The following is a 19,697-nucleotide window of genomic DNA, read 5'->3' on the forward strand; positions in this document are numbered from 1 at the left end:
TTAAAAATGCAAGTGTATTTCTAGTCACAGTAAACTAACTAAATGAACAATATTGTCTGGTTTTATGTTTTGCACAAAAGAGACTCTCATATTGATAATGTCTTGTGAAGATATTAACATAGAATAAAAGCATAAGTATTGAGGACTGAAATCCTATTAACCTCAGATAAACACTAAGGGTGCATAGAAGTTGTACTTCAACTAGATATCCAAGTAGAGAAAAGGACAGTGGATAAGAAACCCCAGCTGCCTTTCCTTCATATTCTGCCTCTTATTACTAAGTGAATTTAACCCATCACCAATTATCTCTTCAAAGCTAACACTTGGAAAGTGGGGAAAGGTAGTGTATAGATCAGTGCTTTTCTATTGGGAAATTTTTGCACTACCATGGGACATTTTGCAATAACAAAAGACTTTTTTGCTGTCACAACACGAGGAAGGTGTTCAGGGTTGGTGAACCTGGCATTTAATGGAACCATATTACTAATTGTGATGAATGTTGTATCATGCATGAAATAGCCACACAAAACAAAAAATTTTCCACAAAAAAATGGCAGTAATGTTAAAACTGAGAGACTTTGGCATAGTTGGCTTTATGGTTTGTTTATCTATGATTTCAGGATGAACTCCTTAGATTTAATTTTGTAGCCCAAACTTCAAGGTTCAATGAAGGGCTACTCTATCAATTATGAATTATATTTATTTCAAAGAAAAGTCTGATGATTACTATTAGCTGTAAAGTGGAACATTTCTATCAGAACATGTCTATAAACTAATTGGTTAATTCCCCTTTGAAGTTATTATGTTAACATTAATTCTTCCATTTTTTAAATTCTATCAGAGATAGAACTCTGTTATATATCCAATGCTTATGACATTTATTTAGCCAGTCTTATTGTGTTAAGTATATTTTATAAACTTGCTACTAGATTGTAATAAAATGACAATGCATAATGCATATGTATCCGCTAAAAATGACACATAAAGTATTAAAGTGGATGCACTTTACACACATATATACAAAACCCACTTACATTGTTATTTTATAGACCAGCAATTTAACACTGTAATTTGAAAAATATATATTTTGTATTGATTAAGGATATATAAAACTTTCATTAGACTTTTTATACTAATATAATAATCATATAAATGTATATAATATATACTTATATAACCTCATCTCTCTCTGTTCTCAAAATACATGGATTTGTATTCTTTAAAAGAAGTACAGTTTTATTAAAGTTATATTCGCATTTCATGTTTCCATTTAGATACCTTGCAGAATTTCAAGTTGGAAGTATGATCTGTCACTATTTCCTTTATTGAAATCCTAAATTTTTAAATCTTGTTAAGCCCATCAGGAAAAGGTCAAAAATTCTCACTTATTTCTGAGGCAATATTTATAATAAAGCATTAATTCCCTAACTCAAAAAAACCCCCAAATATAGGATGTGAAATAGCTCATGATGGGAATTTAATGTACAAACCATCACATATGTTACTACATTTGTTCATTTTCAGCATTTTCCAAAGTTGTAGCTCCTTTGAATGAGAGTTACTAATTTATTAATCTCTGGTAAAGCACAGCCATTTACTTGAACAAATGAAGGAGTCAGCCTCGCTCATTTTCATGGGTGAATGACTGCAGAAATTTCATACACACTTCAATGCTCCTCAATTCAGAATCCATACTTACAAAAACAAATTGACAGTCTTAAAAATAAGAAACCAAACAATTATGTACATTAAATTATTTACAAAAAAGCAGATTATTCATGTGAAGAAAAATGTTGTGAAGAAAATAGTGCTCAGTAGAGAAGCAAATAAATACTATACCAAAATTCAGTATTTTTATTGCAATGACAGTTGCTAATTACACCTTGAAACAGAAATCATACAACATCCTTAGTTATAATCAGAGAGGAATTTTAAACATCTTTTCAGAATATTAAAGTTTTCTGGCATATGAAGCTACATTCACAGGATTTCATATTGTATTTCTATGATAAATAAGTGTTACCTAGAAAACTCTTAATTAAGGGGAGTGTTTAATAAAACTGAAGTATAAGTGAGACTTACTAGATCTGTTGTTACATGACCTAAATAAATGCTTATTTTTATTTGGAGTTCTTATGGGGGAAAATGCTAACAAATTTAATAACCACTCCTCATATGAATTTCTTCTTGCTAAAATATTCTTCTGGAAGTAAAATTAATATTTATTTCAACTTTGGTGTGAGGCTGCAAGTCTATGATTTGGTGATTTTCCAGGCTCTGAGTTGGTAGTTGGTAAGTCTTCAGAAAGGTCTGCATCAGGAAGTTTAGGAGAAAATATGTTTGATTGACTGCAAGTTCTGCATCTCACGTCAATCCAAGTAGTTTCTCTTGAAACTGCATGTTTAACTTGTAAAGAATATTTTGACTTACAGAAGGATCTATAGAAGAATAACTAGGAAACAAATGTAGTATTTAGATTAATGCAATGGCATGCCCTGCAGTTACATTGATCTCTCTGTTGGCAACATAAAATAAAATTTAAAGCTAAATTGAAAGGCAAGTCATTAATATATATATGTTAATATTATATATATGATGTTATATATTATATATAACATTATACATAATATATAAGTTATATATAAAAAACATAATAATATATAAGTTATATATATAACGTATATAACATTATGTATATAATTTCATAATCATAAAGGAAAACAGTTGAAATACTGCGATTAGGTTGTTTTGTCTTAAGAATGTAGCCAACATGAAATTAAGAGTGCACTTTCTTGTGGTGCACACCTGTATCTGTTGACATGTGAAGTTCTCCATTTGATGTAAAATTGATTTGTCAGAACTGTGGTCCATTTGAGTAGTAAAATATTCTTCATACAAATAGTTAAATTAAAACAGTTGAATATGCAAAGAAAAGTGTGTTTTTTCTTGCCCATGGATAAGAATTGCATTTGGAAAAGTTAAGGGAGTATATTTTTGAGAGAACTTTTTTCATTACAGGTAGTAAAAAACCTTTAAAACAAAACAACTCGTATGTTGAGTAACAGTGTGAACACCCCTGTCAATTTTTATTATGGGAAAATTTAAAGCTAGAAACATTATAATTTCTAATATAGGCAGGTTTTCTTTAAGCAAAGTATTTTTTCCTGCCAAAATACCTTGACAATTTCTGTCCAACTTTTCCCTTAGATGTTACACATCTTTTAAAATTCACACTCACTATTTCTTAAAACTATGGACTTCATCAACTTTTGTGAAGTAGAACAAAGAAATGTTTTGCAATTTCTTTAAGTGGGGCAGAGAGAGAGTCAAGGGGAAGAGAAGATGGAGGTGACCTAATCAATGTACTCCATAGGCCTGTGGGGAATTATTAAAATGAATGCCCCCTGTACAACAAATATGTCCTAATTTTTAACAGTCTAAACACATGCTTTCCTTTTCCTTTTTGAAGCTTACAAGGCAGATTATTAAAATCTGAGCGACCAACTATAAAGCAGCTTGTAGTGTGCAGATTAAATTTCCAATATTATAGAAGTAAGCTCTTTACATTAGTAATATATAAGGGATGCTGCAGGGTTACCAACAGTAGTTATCAAATTTGTGTGTATCTGTGTGTGTGCACATGCATGCACATCTTTGTGCCTGTCTCTGTGTGCATGAACATCTGTGTGTGTGTGCATGTCTATCTTTCTCCCTGTGTGTCTTAGTGTGTATGTGTGCATGTCTGTCCATCTCCATGTGTGTGTGCATGTTTGTCTCTCTTGGTTAGTGTGTGTGTGTCTGTCTTTACATGTGTGTGCCTCTCTCTACGTATGTATGCATCTGTCTCTGTACCTGTAAATATGTGTGTTCACATCTGTCTGTCTGCCTCTGTCCCTCTCTATTCTCTCTCTTTCTGCTCTCTGCTTCCCTTTCTTAGAGAGTGTCTTATTGATTATTTCCTAATCATTAAGAATATCCCAACTGTGTGTACCATGGGAAAGTGATTGTGAAGTCATAGTATTTTCCTACAATTTCTCAAAGATCAGGTTAAATACAACATTTTTGGTATATAAAGTAGGATTTATTAGAGAGAAAGGAAAGGCTACCACTAGAGAAGTGTTGCGGAGCCCGGAAGTCAGTAGCTCCAGCATTTTTTAATTGTATTGTTTATAGGGCTTTGTTTCCATTCCACTTACCATAAAAATTTCTTCCATTGGGGATTTCTCATTAAATAATTGCTTTTCTTCTTGTGTGACCAGTACAGTTTCTTCTTGTATTCTCTAGTCAGATACCTGGATGTTTGTCTCAATCACTGATATTTTAAGTGCTATTTGAGCTGCAAACATCAGAAGTGAAATTTATAATTCCTTAATGTGGATTGAAAATGCATTCCTGCAATAAGTAAAAGTACATACTGTGATACATTGTGAGTAACGTTCTGAGCTGTCCCAGTGTCTATGGCACTCATAGCATTTCTTGAGTGGTAATTTCCTACTTTGTCTTGATTATCAGGCAGTTCTTATGTATCATAGGCAATTTGAATATGAGTTCCAGTGCCATGACTTCCTCCTGCTTCTGATTCTTTCTTCCACCCCAAGTGCTCTGTTTCTTAGGCTACTAGAGCTACTAAAATGTCTTGTCATGTCTTTTTATGGGTGTAAGCAGTGGAAAACTCTTTAAACATATAAGCAAACAAACTAATAAATCAGTGATCTGAGGTTTGACTCTGGTGTCATCTGATCATATGTTTAAATGCCATTACTAACATTTTTATTAGCATTTGCAATATTTTAAATTAACATTTGTAATACTTTGTGAAAATATGTCGTGATGTATGTCAATGTTCATGTCCTTTATTTAATATAATTATACAAATATCAGGTTGAAAATAGGACCCCTAAAAGAACTGTTTTAATTTGAAAGTCTGTTGAGTGTTTTGTTGCTCAAGTGTTTAATTTTCCCCTATTGTCATATACCTTAGTTGAAATTTATGAATTTGCTTGATTTCCGACAAGATATGCAAGATGTTTTTCAATACCCAGTCTATAAACTACATGTGGACGTATTGACACTTTGAAGACCTAATTTATTCTTTTTAGGAGTTTACTACTATATTACAATACCTACAAGACAACAAACAATGTACACTTTATATAATTTTAAATGAAATCTTACAAATATATGGTATTATTTCTAATATTTCAAAAGAAAACATTTTATACTAATATATTTTGTTGTTTCTTCAAAATTTCCAAATTCTGATATATTAAAAATAAATATTAAATTTTTGAGTGATAATGACCTATTTTAACATAATTTGATGCTTATTAATTTGTGTTGTTTCTAGAATCAATGATTCCTGAAATAATTAGATACAGCTTATCAGAAAAATTTGAAAAATATATGCTTGTGAAGAAAACATATGGTAAGTGAATTATATGTGTGTTAGAAATTTTTAATGTATTTCACAAATTAACAGTTACAGGATGATACTAGAGACCCTGGTGATTAGTGACAGTTCTGTCTGTTGTCCCAGAAATTTCTACTTTGATATTAACTAGGGTCATGATATCAGTTCTGATCCAAGGACTATAGGCAAACAGGGTGAGCGTGAACTCTAGGCAAAAAGCCTCATTCTTTCTTCTACTGTGACAGCAACTAAGGAAGGCACATGCTGCAGACGGTAGAGCCTCACTCAGCCTGATACAGGAGCCCGTGCTGCCAACAGTAGAGCTAAACATGCCACCAAAGAATTCTTTGTTGTGCTTTTACCCAGGTGAACTTATCCTATCCTCATTTTTACAACTTGTGGAGCAACCACTTTTTTCCCTTCAGACTTCTGAGGTGCTTTGCTGATTTATAAGACTACAAATCTTCAGTTGTCAAGACATAGTAAATATGGAAGACTATGTATAAACATTTCTTTGCCTTTCTCTCCAGCCTCATATTCCTCGAACTTCTCCATTTTTCACCTTTTTCCAACAAAAATCTATTGTTATAACTATTATCATTCCTCAGATACAACTAGACTTTTCCTCAGTTGGGTTTTTACCTCCATAATTGACTTTTCCTGGAAAATGCTCAACACTTTGAAGTCTAGATTTCACTGAATCTTTACTTCTCATCTATGTTTTCAAGCAGCAACACTAGACAACATGAGTTGCTTGATGAAATTGAACATAATAAGTGTGACAGCAAGTATTAAACTCACTCTGGGATATATGTCACAATCCTCCATTTCCAGATACCATTCTTTCCATTTCATATCCTCCCTGTTATCTGTCCTTCACAGATTTTCTCACAAGATGAAACTAACTGCACCTAAAGTTCCTGCACATGGTTACAGTTTGTTCATCTGTTTTCTTCACTATAACACCTTTCCACAGAGTGGGGAATCACAATGGGAGGCTTCCTAGAATTAGTGTTGAGAACAGTGTAGATTTGACCCAGGCGTTTACCTGCACATTATATTCATTCTGAATTCTTGACCATTCTCACTCTTACAGTTAGCAAACCGTTCTCGTCAGCGTTCGCTTTCTCTCTCTTTCTTGGACATCCACTCTTGTTTTATTTTTTGTCTCATTAGTCTAAATATCTGACTTGCTTTTCTGGAGCTCCGAATAATGCAGAATATTCTCCTGAGCTTACTAATTATGTTTTTCACTATGCACCTATATACTCTAGCATATTAAATGTTTATACACTTACATTTTTCTGGGCTAATCTTTTCTGCTGATTTTGTTTTTCTTTTTTGGTGGAACTTGGGTTTTGAAATTGGGCTTCCCGTTTGTTAGCAGATTCTCTACTGCTTGAGCCAAACATCCAGCCTTTTAAATCTCTGATTATTATGGAGATAGGGTCTTGAATTTTGCTCTGGCTCAACATCTTTGGTATGAGAGGTATGCACCATCATGTCCAGGTTTTTTCCTTTGAGATGGGGTCCTCCAAGCATTTTTTTGACCAGACTAGTCTGGAACTGTGGTACTCCAAATCTCAGCCTCCATGTAGCTTACGAGGCCTGGCTGTCACCACCATGTGCCCAGGTATTGGTTGAGATGTGGGTCTCATGGACTTTTTCTGGGCTGGACTTAAATTTCCATTCTCTTGAGCTCAAACTCCCAAATAACTAGGCTTCCCCCAAATTTTTAAACAGTATTTGTAATCCTTCTTTATCAGATCTAACCTGAAATATCCTATTGTATTAGAAAATTTCTCCAAATTCTATCTTGGTTAATTACAATAGTCAAATACCTACTCATACTTTACCTTCTTAACACTTTGCATTCTTAGTAAATTTGAAAATACATTAATGGGTATATTTTGTAGGGAGTTCCTGTAGCTGTCATTAAGCTATTAGGTACATAATGATAAGTGTCATGTTTCCTGATTACCATCACATCTGTAGTCATAATAAACACTGATTAGCATACATAAAAGCATGTGATGAATTACTGCATTTCCTTATATTCAAACACTATGAAAGTGATATATTCATGACAATAATATACAGCATCACTGTCAATTTGTATAGTTATCCTAAAATTAGCTAATTTTGCTCATTTTTTGTATCTTAATTATACAAAGAATTTTATTATATTTCATATATATACATATATAAAAATAAATGTATATATATAATAATAATAAATAAATAATAAATAATAAATAAAATAAATAAATGTATATATATAAATGTATATATAAATATATATATATATCTCAACATATGAATATACGTTACTCACATTCACCACATCTGTTACTTTTTGTTTCTCCTGCTTTTCCCCTTCCCCTTCCAGATCGTTTTAACTTGTATATCATTCTTTTGTTTTGTCCAGATTTAATGATACTCACCTTTGTGAAACTGGCTTATTTCACTTAATGTGGTGATCTGTGGTTCCATCCCACACAGAAAACAGATTCACAGAACAGATCCAGAAATTAGCCCAGGTAGTTACAGCCATCTGATTCTTGACAAAGGGGCCAAAAATATACTTGAAAACTGCCAACCTCTTTGACAAGTGTTACTGGGAAAATTGGATATCCCTATGTAGAACATTGAAACTTGGGCCCTATCTCTCACCCTGTAAAAAAATCAATTCAAAATGTACAAAGATTTTAAAGTCTTTAAAATAAAGTCTAACTTTAAAGTAAGACTTGAAACTGAAACAAATTACCCGAGGAATGCATAGGAGAATCACTTCAAGGTCTAGGCATAGGCAAAGAGTTTCTGAACAGGACTCTAGTAGCTCAGGAAATAAGAGCAAGTATTTATAAATGGGATAACATTAAAATAAAAGCTTCTGTATAGCACAGGAAGCAATCACTAGAATAAGAGACAGCCTGCTGTTTTAAAGCCATATTTCATTTAAGATTTATTTATTAGTACATATCAATAGTACAAACATATATATTATTATATAATAAACCTGTATTTTGATAATACTCACCGTCAATTATTCTCTTACTCCTTCCCACTAGTTCCCTTTATCTTCCTAAACAGAACCATTTCTACTTTCATTGTTTTTAGTTCCACCCATTTTCCTACAAATAACATGATTTAGTAGTCTTTATGGTTGAAAATATTGTGTATATATGTACCTCATTTTCTTTATCCATTCATCTGTTTAAAAGCACCTAGGTTGATTCCATAGCATGGCTATTGTGAATAATGCCATGATAAACATTGGTGTTCAAGTATCTCTAATGCATGCTGATTTGGAATCCTAAATACACCAGGAGTGGTGTATTTAGGTTGCATGTTTGTTCTACTTTCAGTTTTCTGAGAAATCTCCATCTCCACTAATTTACACTCCCATCAACAGTGTATTAGGTTTCTTTTCCCCCTCTATCCATACCTTCATTTGTCATTGCTTGTTTTCTTAAAGAGTGGCATTCTGACTGGTGTGATTTGACTTTTTGGTTTGCATTTCCATAATGGCTAAAAATATTGAACATTTTCATGAATTTATTTGTTACTCATACTTCTTGATCTTTGTTCAGTTCATCTTCCCATTAATGATTGGATTACTTTTTCTTTCTCTGCTTAATTTTTTTACTTCTTTGCATATTCTGGATATTAATCTACTATCATATGGTTGGCTGGCAAAGAATTTCTCCCATTCTGTAGACTATCTCTTTACTCCAGTAATTGTTTCTTTTTCCTGTGCACAATGTTTTTGATTTGAGGTAATCTAATTTGTCAGTTGTTGCTATCGTTTCCTGAACTACCAGTGTCCTATTCAGGAAGTCATTCCCTATGCCTGTATCTTGAAGTATTTTTCCTTAGGTTTTCAAAACACATTTCCACTCTCTATTTTTCACTTTTCAAGATGAATTGTGATGGGGAACAGAGTATTGGTGGAGGCAGAGGTGGAAGGACTGTGGGGACCTCTAAAAGAAACTCAAATACAAGTCTCAGGAGCCCTAGACATAGCTGAGATAAGATGTAAGACCTGATGCAGTCCAGTAAGGGGAAATTGTAAGAATTAGGAACTACAAGAGCTGTTTCAGTCAGGGAGATGAGAGAAGGTACAAAACACAGTGACTGTCCTTGCCATTTCCAACATTAGATGGGAAAAAGAGATTCCAGAATTTCTACAAGCTCAGAAAAGCAGAACCCCACTAATGTCAGAAAGACCTATGATGATGAAACAGCATCCTGATTAATATCAATAGTGAAAACTCTGAGCAGAGAGCAGACTCTGGAGGTGTGATTGATATTAAACTAGAACTGGATGATGTTATTGATAAAGACCTCAATCTTGTGCAAGAGAATCCCCTGTGTCAGAAAAAAACTACAGTGATACTTCACACATGGCTTTTCTGGTACTTCTATTGAAACATATAAACTACCTGCAGGTAGACACGTAACAACAGCAAACAGTATTTATGCTGACAACACAGGAGATCCAGGTGTGTGAAACAGGATGTGTTTGCAACCTAGAGTGCCTAATATCTTAGAAGAGTAACAACAGCAAACAGTATTTATGCTGACAACACAGGAGATCCAGGTGTGTGAAACAGGATGTGTTTGCAACCTAGAGTGCCTAATATCTTAGAAGAGTCTTATAGTTCCTCCTTTTGAATGGAAATGATAAAAATGAGCAATGAGGGGAAAAGATCTTAGAAGACCAAGTTCCCTGTTGTAAGTCCAGGTGCCAAACTTAAAGAAATGTCAATCATGAGGGAGACCAGGAGGTAGATGGTGATTATGGCTTTGCTACAGGAAACCTGTCCAACAAGTGTCAGCGCCAGCAAATCCTGAAAGGAGACCTTCTCTTCCACCTTCTGAACAAGCTAACCTGGATCTAATTTTGAAAGCAATCTCTGAATCTCAAGAACCTGAGATACAACAAAGTAACTCTTCTTTAGTTCCACAGATACAGAAAATTCTAGTTCCCTCCAGACCTCAAAGAATTACTAGAAGTGATTCAGGAGCAAAACAAGACCCCCATATAACTCTCCCCTCCCCCCACAATTGAAGAAGAGGGAGTAAAAGAAGATAGTATGGAAAAAAAAAAGAAACTTAACTGATACAATTATTACCAAGACTGCGAATGGACCCAGTAATAGCAGAAACACTGACAATTAATTAAACCATGTTGAATGAACTGAGTGCTGGCACAGAAAACAGAAAAGCATTGGGAGCACTGCCAGTACTGGCTTCCTTGTAAAAATGGAGGCGAGTGTACATACCATCATTCCATCACACCTTGCCAAATCTTCCCAATGTCAAATTTGCTACAAAAAATTTGCTCATCCAAATTTTAAATATGATTCTAAGTGTGCTAAAAAAGACTGTGCCTTCACTTGTAGAAGAATTCCAGTACTGCTTCCAAAACCAGTGCCTAACAGAACCATCACCGTCAACTCTGTATCACTTCCTAGCTTGTGAGAAAATGGAATATCCCTTAACGTGGGTTTAAGATTTATGTAGTTCTCTGTCTCTCTCTCTCTCTGTCTTTCTCTCTCTCAAGTCTATTGAATATCAAATTAAACTAACTTTTAAAAAAGGATTAATTGCAAAAGTTTTCTAAAAGATGAGCTTTTTCTTAACTTACTTTAAAATGGCATTATTGTTTTTTGTTTTGTTTTTTAGAGATAAGGTCTTATTGTTCAGTCCAGGCTGGCCTCAAGCTCACAGTCTTCCTGCCTCATTCTCACAAGTGCAAGATAATAGGATTGTGCCCCCATGCCAGGCTCATTATTAGTTATTATAATAATACTAAATGGCTCAGTTAAAATATGCTCAATTTCATTGATTAGATTTGATTTGATTTATTGAAACTTGCATAGTGTATGGCTGAATTTTATATATTTTAAATTGTTTTTCAGTTATCCAATTATAATGTACCCATGTATAAATTATCCACTGTCTCAACATATGTGAATTTTTTTACATGAGAAACTTTAGTTTAATATTTTGCATCTGTTAACTTTATGGAAACTAGACATTTTAGTATTATACTGTTTAGTTTCTTCTTTAATGAGTATTATTTATGTGAATTACAGGGTGGCCAGGAATGGGGCAGGTAATTGACATAGAATATGTAACCTCATACTTTTCCAATGATGTTAACAGTACCCTCCTCATTTAGACATGGGTTAACTATAGTTCTAAACAGGCATCTTAATGAGCGTTTGAACTCAAACATCTAAGGTCTCTCTATGATGTGCATGTTTCTGCATTGGACACAACTTAACATATAAATATATCTTTGAAATTTAGCCATTGGGTAGGAGAAATACAAAGATTAAGAATGATTGATTTTATTAAAACACCTTCCCCATTTTCATTAGGCACTATGATATTATAGTTAAAATTAGTAAACCTCTGTGACTCAAGCAAGTGGCATTGTTCTCTACCACACAGCAGATATGGACAAGAGAATGAGAACCAAGCCTTAATTTTGCCTCCTGCTTTCAGTTAATGCAAAGTAGGAGTTCATATTAAGAAATATAAGTAAATGCAAGTAAATCACAAGGGCACACTGTCCCTGAGTGTGGTAGAAAAGAGCAGGTGTCATTTTAACAAAGGGCAGTGAATCCTTTGTTTCTTATTTGACTTCTTGTATACAACTATTAAATTTATATCTTTTAAACTGAAACTAGATCCATGTATATCACCCTATACCAAGATTAACTCAAAATGGATCAAGGATCTTAATATCAGACCCCAAACTCTTAAGTTGATACAAGAAAGAGTAGGAAATACTCTGGAGTTAGTAGGTATAGGTAAAAACTTTCTCAATGAAACCCCAGCAGCACAGCAACTAAGAGATAGCATAGATAAATGGGACCTCATAAAACTAAAAAGCTTCTGTTCATCAAAAGAAATGGTCTCTAAACTGAAGAGAACACCCACAGAGTGGGAGAAAATATTTGCCAATTATACATCAGACAAAGGACTGATAACCAGAATATACAGGGAACTTAAAAAACTAAATTCTCCCAAAACTAATGAACCAATAAAGAAATGGGCATGTGAACTAAACAGAACTTTCTCAAAAGAAGAAATTCAAATGGCCAGAAAACACATGAAAAAATGCTCACCATCTCTAGCAATAAAGGAAATGCAAATTAAAACCACACTAAGATTCCACCTCACCCCTGTTAGAATAGCCATCATCAGCAACACCACCAACAACAGGTGTTGGCGAGGATGTGGGGAAAAAGGAACCCTTTTACACTGTTGGTGGGAATGTAGACTAGTACAACCACTCTGGAAAAAAATTTGGAGGCTACTTAAAAAGCTGGACATCGATCTACCATTTGATCCAGCAATACCACTCTTGGGGATATACCCAAAAGACTGTTACTCCAGAGGCACCTGCACATCCATGTTTATTGCGGCACTATTCACAATAGCCAAGTTATGGAAACAGCCAAGATGCCCCACCACTGACGAATGGATTAAGAAAATGTGGTATCTATACACAATGGAATTTTATGCAGCCATGAAGAAGAACGAAATGTTATCATTCGCTGGTAAATGGATGGAATTGGAGAACATCATTCTGAGTGAGGTTAGCCTGGCTCAAAAGACCAAAAATCGTATGTTCTCCCTCATATGTGGACATTAGATCAAGGGCAAACACAACAAGGGGATTGGACTATGAGCACATGATAAAAGCGAGAGCACACAAGGGAGGGGTGAGGATAGGTAAGACACCTAAAAAACTAGCTAGCATTTGTTGCCCTTAACGCAGAGAAACTAAAGCAGATACCTTAAAGCAACTGAGGCCAATAGGAAAAGGGGACCAGGAACTAGAGAAAAGGTTAGATCAAAAAGAATTAACCTAGAAGGTAACACCCACACACAGGAAATCAATGTGAGTCAATGCCCTGTATAGCTATCCTTATCTCAACCAGCAAAACCCCTTGTTCCTTCCTATTATTGCTTATACTCTCTCTACAACAAAATTAGAGATAAGGGCAAAATAGTTTCTGCTGGGTATTGAGGGGGGGGAGTGGGAGGGGGTGGAGTGGGTGGTAAGGGAGGGGGTGGGGGCAGGGGGGAGAAATGAACCAAGCCTTGTATGCACATATGAATAATAAAAGAAAAATGAAAAAAAAAAAAAATTTATATCTTTTAAAGAAATCCTCATGTAAAATGCCTAGGAATAAATGTAATTTACCCTTTCATATACCTTTTTTTGGTACCGGGGATTTGAACTCAGGGCCCTCACTTTGAGCCACTTTACCAGCCCTATTTTTGTGAAGGGTTTTTCAAGATAGAGTCTCACAGAACTTTTAGCCCTGGCTAGGTTCAAACCTCCATCCTCCTGATGTGTGCCTCCTGAGTAGCTAGGATTACAGGCAGGAGACACTGGGACCTGGCTCATATGCCATTTTTAAGATAAGCTATTCCACTAATATCACTAATTTGGGTAGCATAGGACATCTGTTAAACACAGATGAATGTATACATATGTGCACATATAATTCAAAAATGTTCATATTATTAACAAATTGAGATATCTGGTTCTTTTTTAATTTTTAAATTTTACTTCTGAATTATCATACATTAATAATGAAGGGATTTCATTGTGATAATTCTATATGTGATACATTATAACGAAGAAAATCACTCTCTGGGATGCTTTATTAATTTTATGGTTCTTGTTTTATCTTTATCTTCCTGTTCTTCCAGCTGAATCTGATATTAGCTAAAAGTTGACAACTAGCACCTTAGGGAATTGGTTTCCTTTTCTTTGGTATATGTTATGCATTTTATTTCCCTTTCTTTCTTTTATTTTGTCATTTTTACATTTATTTTCATGTGTGTACAATGTTTGTGCCACCTCCTCCTCATACTTCCAGACAGAACCTGTTCCACCCTCTTCTCCTCTGACTTTGTTGAAGAGAAAACATGAGACAATGAGACATATCATTTTTGCTAGTTTGTGATAAAGATAGGTATATACAGAGATTCCTACCATTGCTTCGGTGAATGTGTGTGCTGAAACTCACATTGCTTCATTTCTACCAGACCTCGAGAATTGGTTTTCAATGCTGTTACACATCAGAGTCACTTTAGAGCTAATAAATACATTAAGGCTGATATCCCGGCTCAGGACACTTAAGTTATCACTGGATGGGGCTTAATTATTTTAGTTTAAAAATTCTTCTGTGCTTTTAATATGCATACTCTTTTAAAATATTCTTTATAGAGTTGAGTTATCAAAGCACTCGAGTTTTTCTCAAAAAAGATATATTCTAAGTTATTTCTAATGGTGGTTCATACTAGGATTTGTAAAGGCATAAATTTCTGGTCCCCATGCATAGAGTTTTTGATTTACAAGGTTGATGGAGGCACCTGAAAGTTTGCATTTCTAACAAATACCCAGGTGATGCTGATGCTGTTGCCTTCTTGCCTCTCCATCCCCACCCTGTCCAAGTTGTGATTTGACATATGTTCTTTTCTAGGACAGGTAGGAATCTGAAAACACTGAATTCAACTCAGGGAAAGACGCACAGGTCAGTGCTGCCTGATCAACATGATCTGAACGAGAATATTTCTGTAGATGTGTTCATAGAAGAAGGGAAGTAATGGGTAACAGAATGCAAAAATGAACATCCACTAAGATTGTTTCCTCTCACTAGGCACAATGCTATAGTAGGATGTTTCACAGACTTATGCTTCTGTGAAGAGCAGCCAAAGTTGTCTATTTTCAAAATTCAAATTTTTCTGCACTCTGACTAGAATATATCTTAAGTCTCTGTCTATTAAATCCCAGTTATCTGTTGACTACAACATGGGGCAACAGGAACCTTTGTTCATTTTTTTCTTTTCCAGTAATGAAAAGTCGTACAACTACTTTGGAAGACACTTTAACATTTTCTTTAAAAATGAGACATACTCTTACAATATGACCCAGCCAGTGACATTAACCCAAAGGACTGGAAAATGTACATTCACAAGAATTTGCCTATGAATGCTTATGACAGACTTGTTCATAATTTCCCAAATTTAGGACAACCAATATTTCCACCTATAGTGAATGTATAAATACACAGTTCTGCATTCAGAAAACAGAGTATTATTCTGTGCTATAAATGTGATAAGAAAAAAAGACATAAAGAAACCCAGATGTGGAAAATTGCATGATTTCAAATACTTCACATTTGGGGAAAGGTAGCTATGGAGAAAGTAAAAGGAAATCAAGAGTCAATTGAAGAAAATCTTCCCTCAGAAATTCTGTGTGCTTTCCATTATGACATCTTTCTTCATATCATTTCTTAATTCTCCCACAGATATCTGAAAGAGCTCATTTACACCCTATTACACTTTGTCCTCTTTGAGAGGTGTTTCTGTCAGCTGTCATGATTATTTTACTTTGTTGAATATTTTACATTATAATTAATGAATGCACAAAATGTTCAAGGTAGTGTTCCATAAGCTCTTACAATATTGGTTCTTTTTTTTTCCTTGTTTGTACGTGGGCTGAACTCAGAACTTCACACTTGCAGGCATTCTACCACTTGAGCCACTCTACCAACCTTTTCTGCATTTTTTATTTTTTGGAATAAGGTCTCACTTTATACCTGGGAAAATATGAACCACAATCCTATTTGTGTTTTCCTAAATATCATGGGAGAACAGATGGGTGCCACTGTGCCCAGTCATTTGTTGAGATGGGATCTTGCAAACTTTTTTTGCCCAGGCAAGCTTCCAACCTCAATCCTCCTGTTCTTCATGTCCCAAGTAGCTATGATTGTATGTGTGAGCCACCATGCCCAGCAAAATATTGGCTTTTTATAACACTATCGTTATTCTCATTTTGGAAATAAGGGTTTTGTTGCACACAAAATGTCAAATGACTTAGTTAAAAATTATCCAAATATTAAGTGGAGTAGACATGATACAACTCAAGAATACTACACTGGTTAACTAATAGCAGGAAAGTGTTAAACCTCACTTAGCACTTACAGCAGCTCTGGCAAATGTAAGGTTATTGCTGTTATTCATCATTATTATTTTGTTATAACTTGATTATAAGTTGCTATGCATTGGGCTAAGAAATTCCTATGGCTGTATGATAAGATGTTCTGTATTTCATTTTATCCTTACAGTAATTCCCATTGACATGTGAACAATAACTGTCCTAAGCAACTTGCTTCAGTTATACAACTAGAAATAAGATGAACCTTGCTATTGATTGGACATGAAGGATTCCCACAAAAAGGCCCTGTGTTAAAGATTTAATCCCCAGCTGTTGGGTCCAGTCCTTGAGAGGTAATTGAACCATGTAGGCTCTACCTTTATCAATAGATTAATCTACTGTTGGGCTCACAATTTGATAGCATTATGGCAAGTGGTAAGAGGTGAGGCCTAGTTGAAGGAGGTGAGTCACTGAGGGTGTGACTTTAAAGACTGTTTGTGGTTCCAGGACCTAGCCCCATCCCCAATGTTCAGCCTTGCCCCAGGCCCACAGCAATGGAGCCAGCTGAGCATGGAGTGAAATGATGAGAGAAAATAAATCTGTTTTTTCTTGAAGTTATCCTCTCAGGTATTTGACAGCGATAAAAGTCTACACAAACCTTTGTCAAACCCATATTTAGAATCTTGACCTATTTCTTATTCATGTTATATCCTGTGCAGGACTTAATGCAATGTTTCATAAACAATGTTTCCTTAATATTTATTAAACTGAAATGAATTTACATGTTTGTTTTAAATTTCATTGTATCACTTTATCTTTCCTTACAAGTCTGTTCCTTATTTAATTTCTCTTAGTTTGAAGTTCTGAAAACAAATGTAAGTTTATTAATATAACGATCTTAGAAATAATAAGAATGAGAGAGAAAAATTATTAATTTACAGTTGAAGCATAAATTTTCACCAAATATAAAAGAAATATTTGTGTGCTGTGTAGCTTCTGAAGGGCTCTGAGATTGTCTGTGCCTCTTGGTATTACCACCATGAATAATCTCTTCCACAAGGTCTGATCTGGATGTAGATACCTTCTTTTAATGACTGGAATATATCACAAGTAATGGAATATTGCTTTGAGAATGGTTTATAAAAAGACCATGGAGATTCAGTCTTGCAAATTCTCTACCACCTCTCTCTCAAGAAGCAGGTGACTACATGGAGAGTCATCCTGTGAGGATGAAGAACTGGAAAAGAACAAATATTGTTCACTAACAGACAGTGTGAAGTTCAAGCCCAACTTATGTTTTTGACAAAGCTATGTAAAGGAATCATATTAATCAGCCACTTACGCGGGTATGTCACAAGAGGATCCTCTGAAGCCTGCCATAAGTCAGTCATTTTAAAAAGATTAGGAATGGATTTTTATCTTAGTTAAGATGGGGGTGGGGACAACAGACTAACTCCAACCTCTTGACCTCAAATTGTGGTCCAGAGGAACACAACTGAGCTATGCTCATAAGCTATGACACAGTAAGATGGTTTATACAATTAACATTTATATTTTTCTTTATCATTTATAAAAAATTCATTTGGGGAGTCAGCATAAATTTCAAATAGGGATTTATACAGCAAGAATTTAAGAGCAAGAAAGTACTAATTTTAATGAATTTTGGGAAAGACATGATTTTTGTGTAAAAATACCATAACATTTGGAATAAAGGTGGTGGTTAATTGTGACCAAAAATGAAGGGACAGGCCAGACACTATAAATTGCCAGCTTTGGTGTTAATTGAACTTCTAGCAAAAGGCCAATTCGTTATGCACATTTCCAAAATTAAATAACCATGAGATTCTTTTACAAAGATGCTTGATAATTCTCCTGAAAAAAAAAAGCCAAATCTATGAGCTGGTTTATAATTTGAAAATACAGAATTTATATAATTTTATTCCACTTGAGTTGTAAAATTAAAAAATAAGCATTAAAATTGTTTGACAGTTAAAAAGTTACATGGATGAAAGAGCATTGTTAACTATCCTCTAGACTGTTTATTGGTCTGGTAAGATTTTAGTTTCAGTCATTCTAACAGGGCATAGCCATTAGTTAGGGGAATAATAGTCCTTCAAGAGCATCATTAGAAGAATGAGCTTCTGCTTTGAGCACATGGAGAAACTAGAAAACAGAAGTAACTTAAACTTGATGAGATTGACAAAGAACTAGAAGTTGAAGCTGGAATAGTACTTATGCAAATTATATTGGAGACCCTACTATCCCTAACTTGTAACTTACCTACAATATATTCATAGACATACTATTTTTAAAAACTGATTCATGGTTAAAGAAACTGGTGAAATTCTAGCTAGATAGCTTGATAATTATAGAGTTCCTTGTGTTTTAAATGATGAATAGAAACAACTAATCTCTAAGAGGGAGACAAAACCCAGTGTTTGCTACCATTATTTGAGCACTGAGAAGTTTTCACAGAATGTTAATCATTACCCTTGTCCAGGATAATTTTTCATGAGACAACAAATGGGGAACACTCTGAAACATGCCAACTGAAAAAATCATAAAATGCTACAAGATGGTAGTAGTAGCCTTTAGCTACTCAAGTGTTCCCCAGAACTAAGCACAGTATCTAACAGCAGAGGTTTTTACTGGCAAATAACTGATGAGTAGATGGATAGACAGACACCCAGCAATGCAAGCTGGAAGGTATCATCTCCACGAATATATTACTTTCAAATGCAGTTTTACTTCAAAGACTGTTTTCATTAAAAGCTATGTTAACTTTGAATACAGTTATTTAATAATGAACAGTGAGAGCATATTAAATTATCTATATAAAGTCTGGCAATTTTGACATTTCCAAAAACTTCCATATGAAAAAGAAACTAATAGTTTCAACGGCTAGGAAAATAAGTAACAAATCATTTAAACTATATGTTCAAACAAAATAAAGGGACTCTATGAAACCCAGATGAAAATTTAAATGACTCCTTTAAAATGTAAAAGAGACAAAGCAAATTTTAAGAAGAAATACATTAAAAATTATTTCTAAATAGTATTGACTTGAATCTTCACTATACATTATAATTGTTTTTAGTATCAGAATTTAGTGTAACAGAACTATGGTTAGGAATGTACAAAATGGAAAAATCAGAATTCTCAATGAAGTAACATTGGAAAAGCTACATAATTTGCAAATTCAAAGCATTAATTGAATCCACCAGATAATTGAGGCCATAGGTCTACTAACAGCAAAATCAAATGAAACAGATACGTCCCGAGAGAGATGAGAGATGGGCTTTGGCTTCA

General features: G+C 34.3%; 1 pseudogene; it reads left to right on the top strand.

Moving 5' to 3' along the window:
- The first annotated feature begins 6,911 nt into the window (after window positions 1–6,911).
- On the top strand, window positions 6,912–10,897 carry LOC141419520 (zinc finger CCCH domain-containing protein 14-like; annotated as a pseudogene).
- The last annotated feature ends 8,800 nt before the right edge of the window (window positions 10,898–19,697 follow it).

This window comes from Castor canadensis, chromosome X (genome assembly GCF_047511655.1).
Source record: "Castor canadensis chromosome X, mCasCan1.hap1v2, whole genome shotgun sequence".
Taxonomy (NCBI): domain Eukaryota; kingdom Metazoa; phylum Chordata; class Mammalia; order Rodentia; family Castoridae; genus Castor; species Castor canadensis.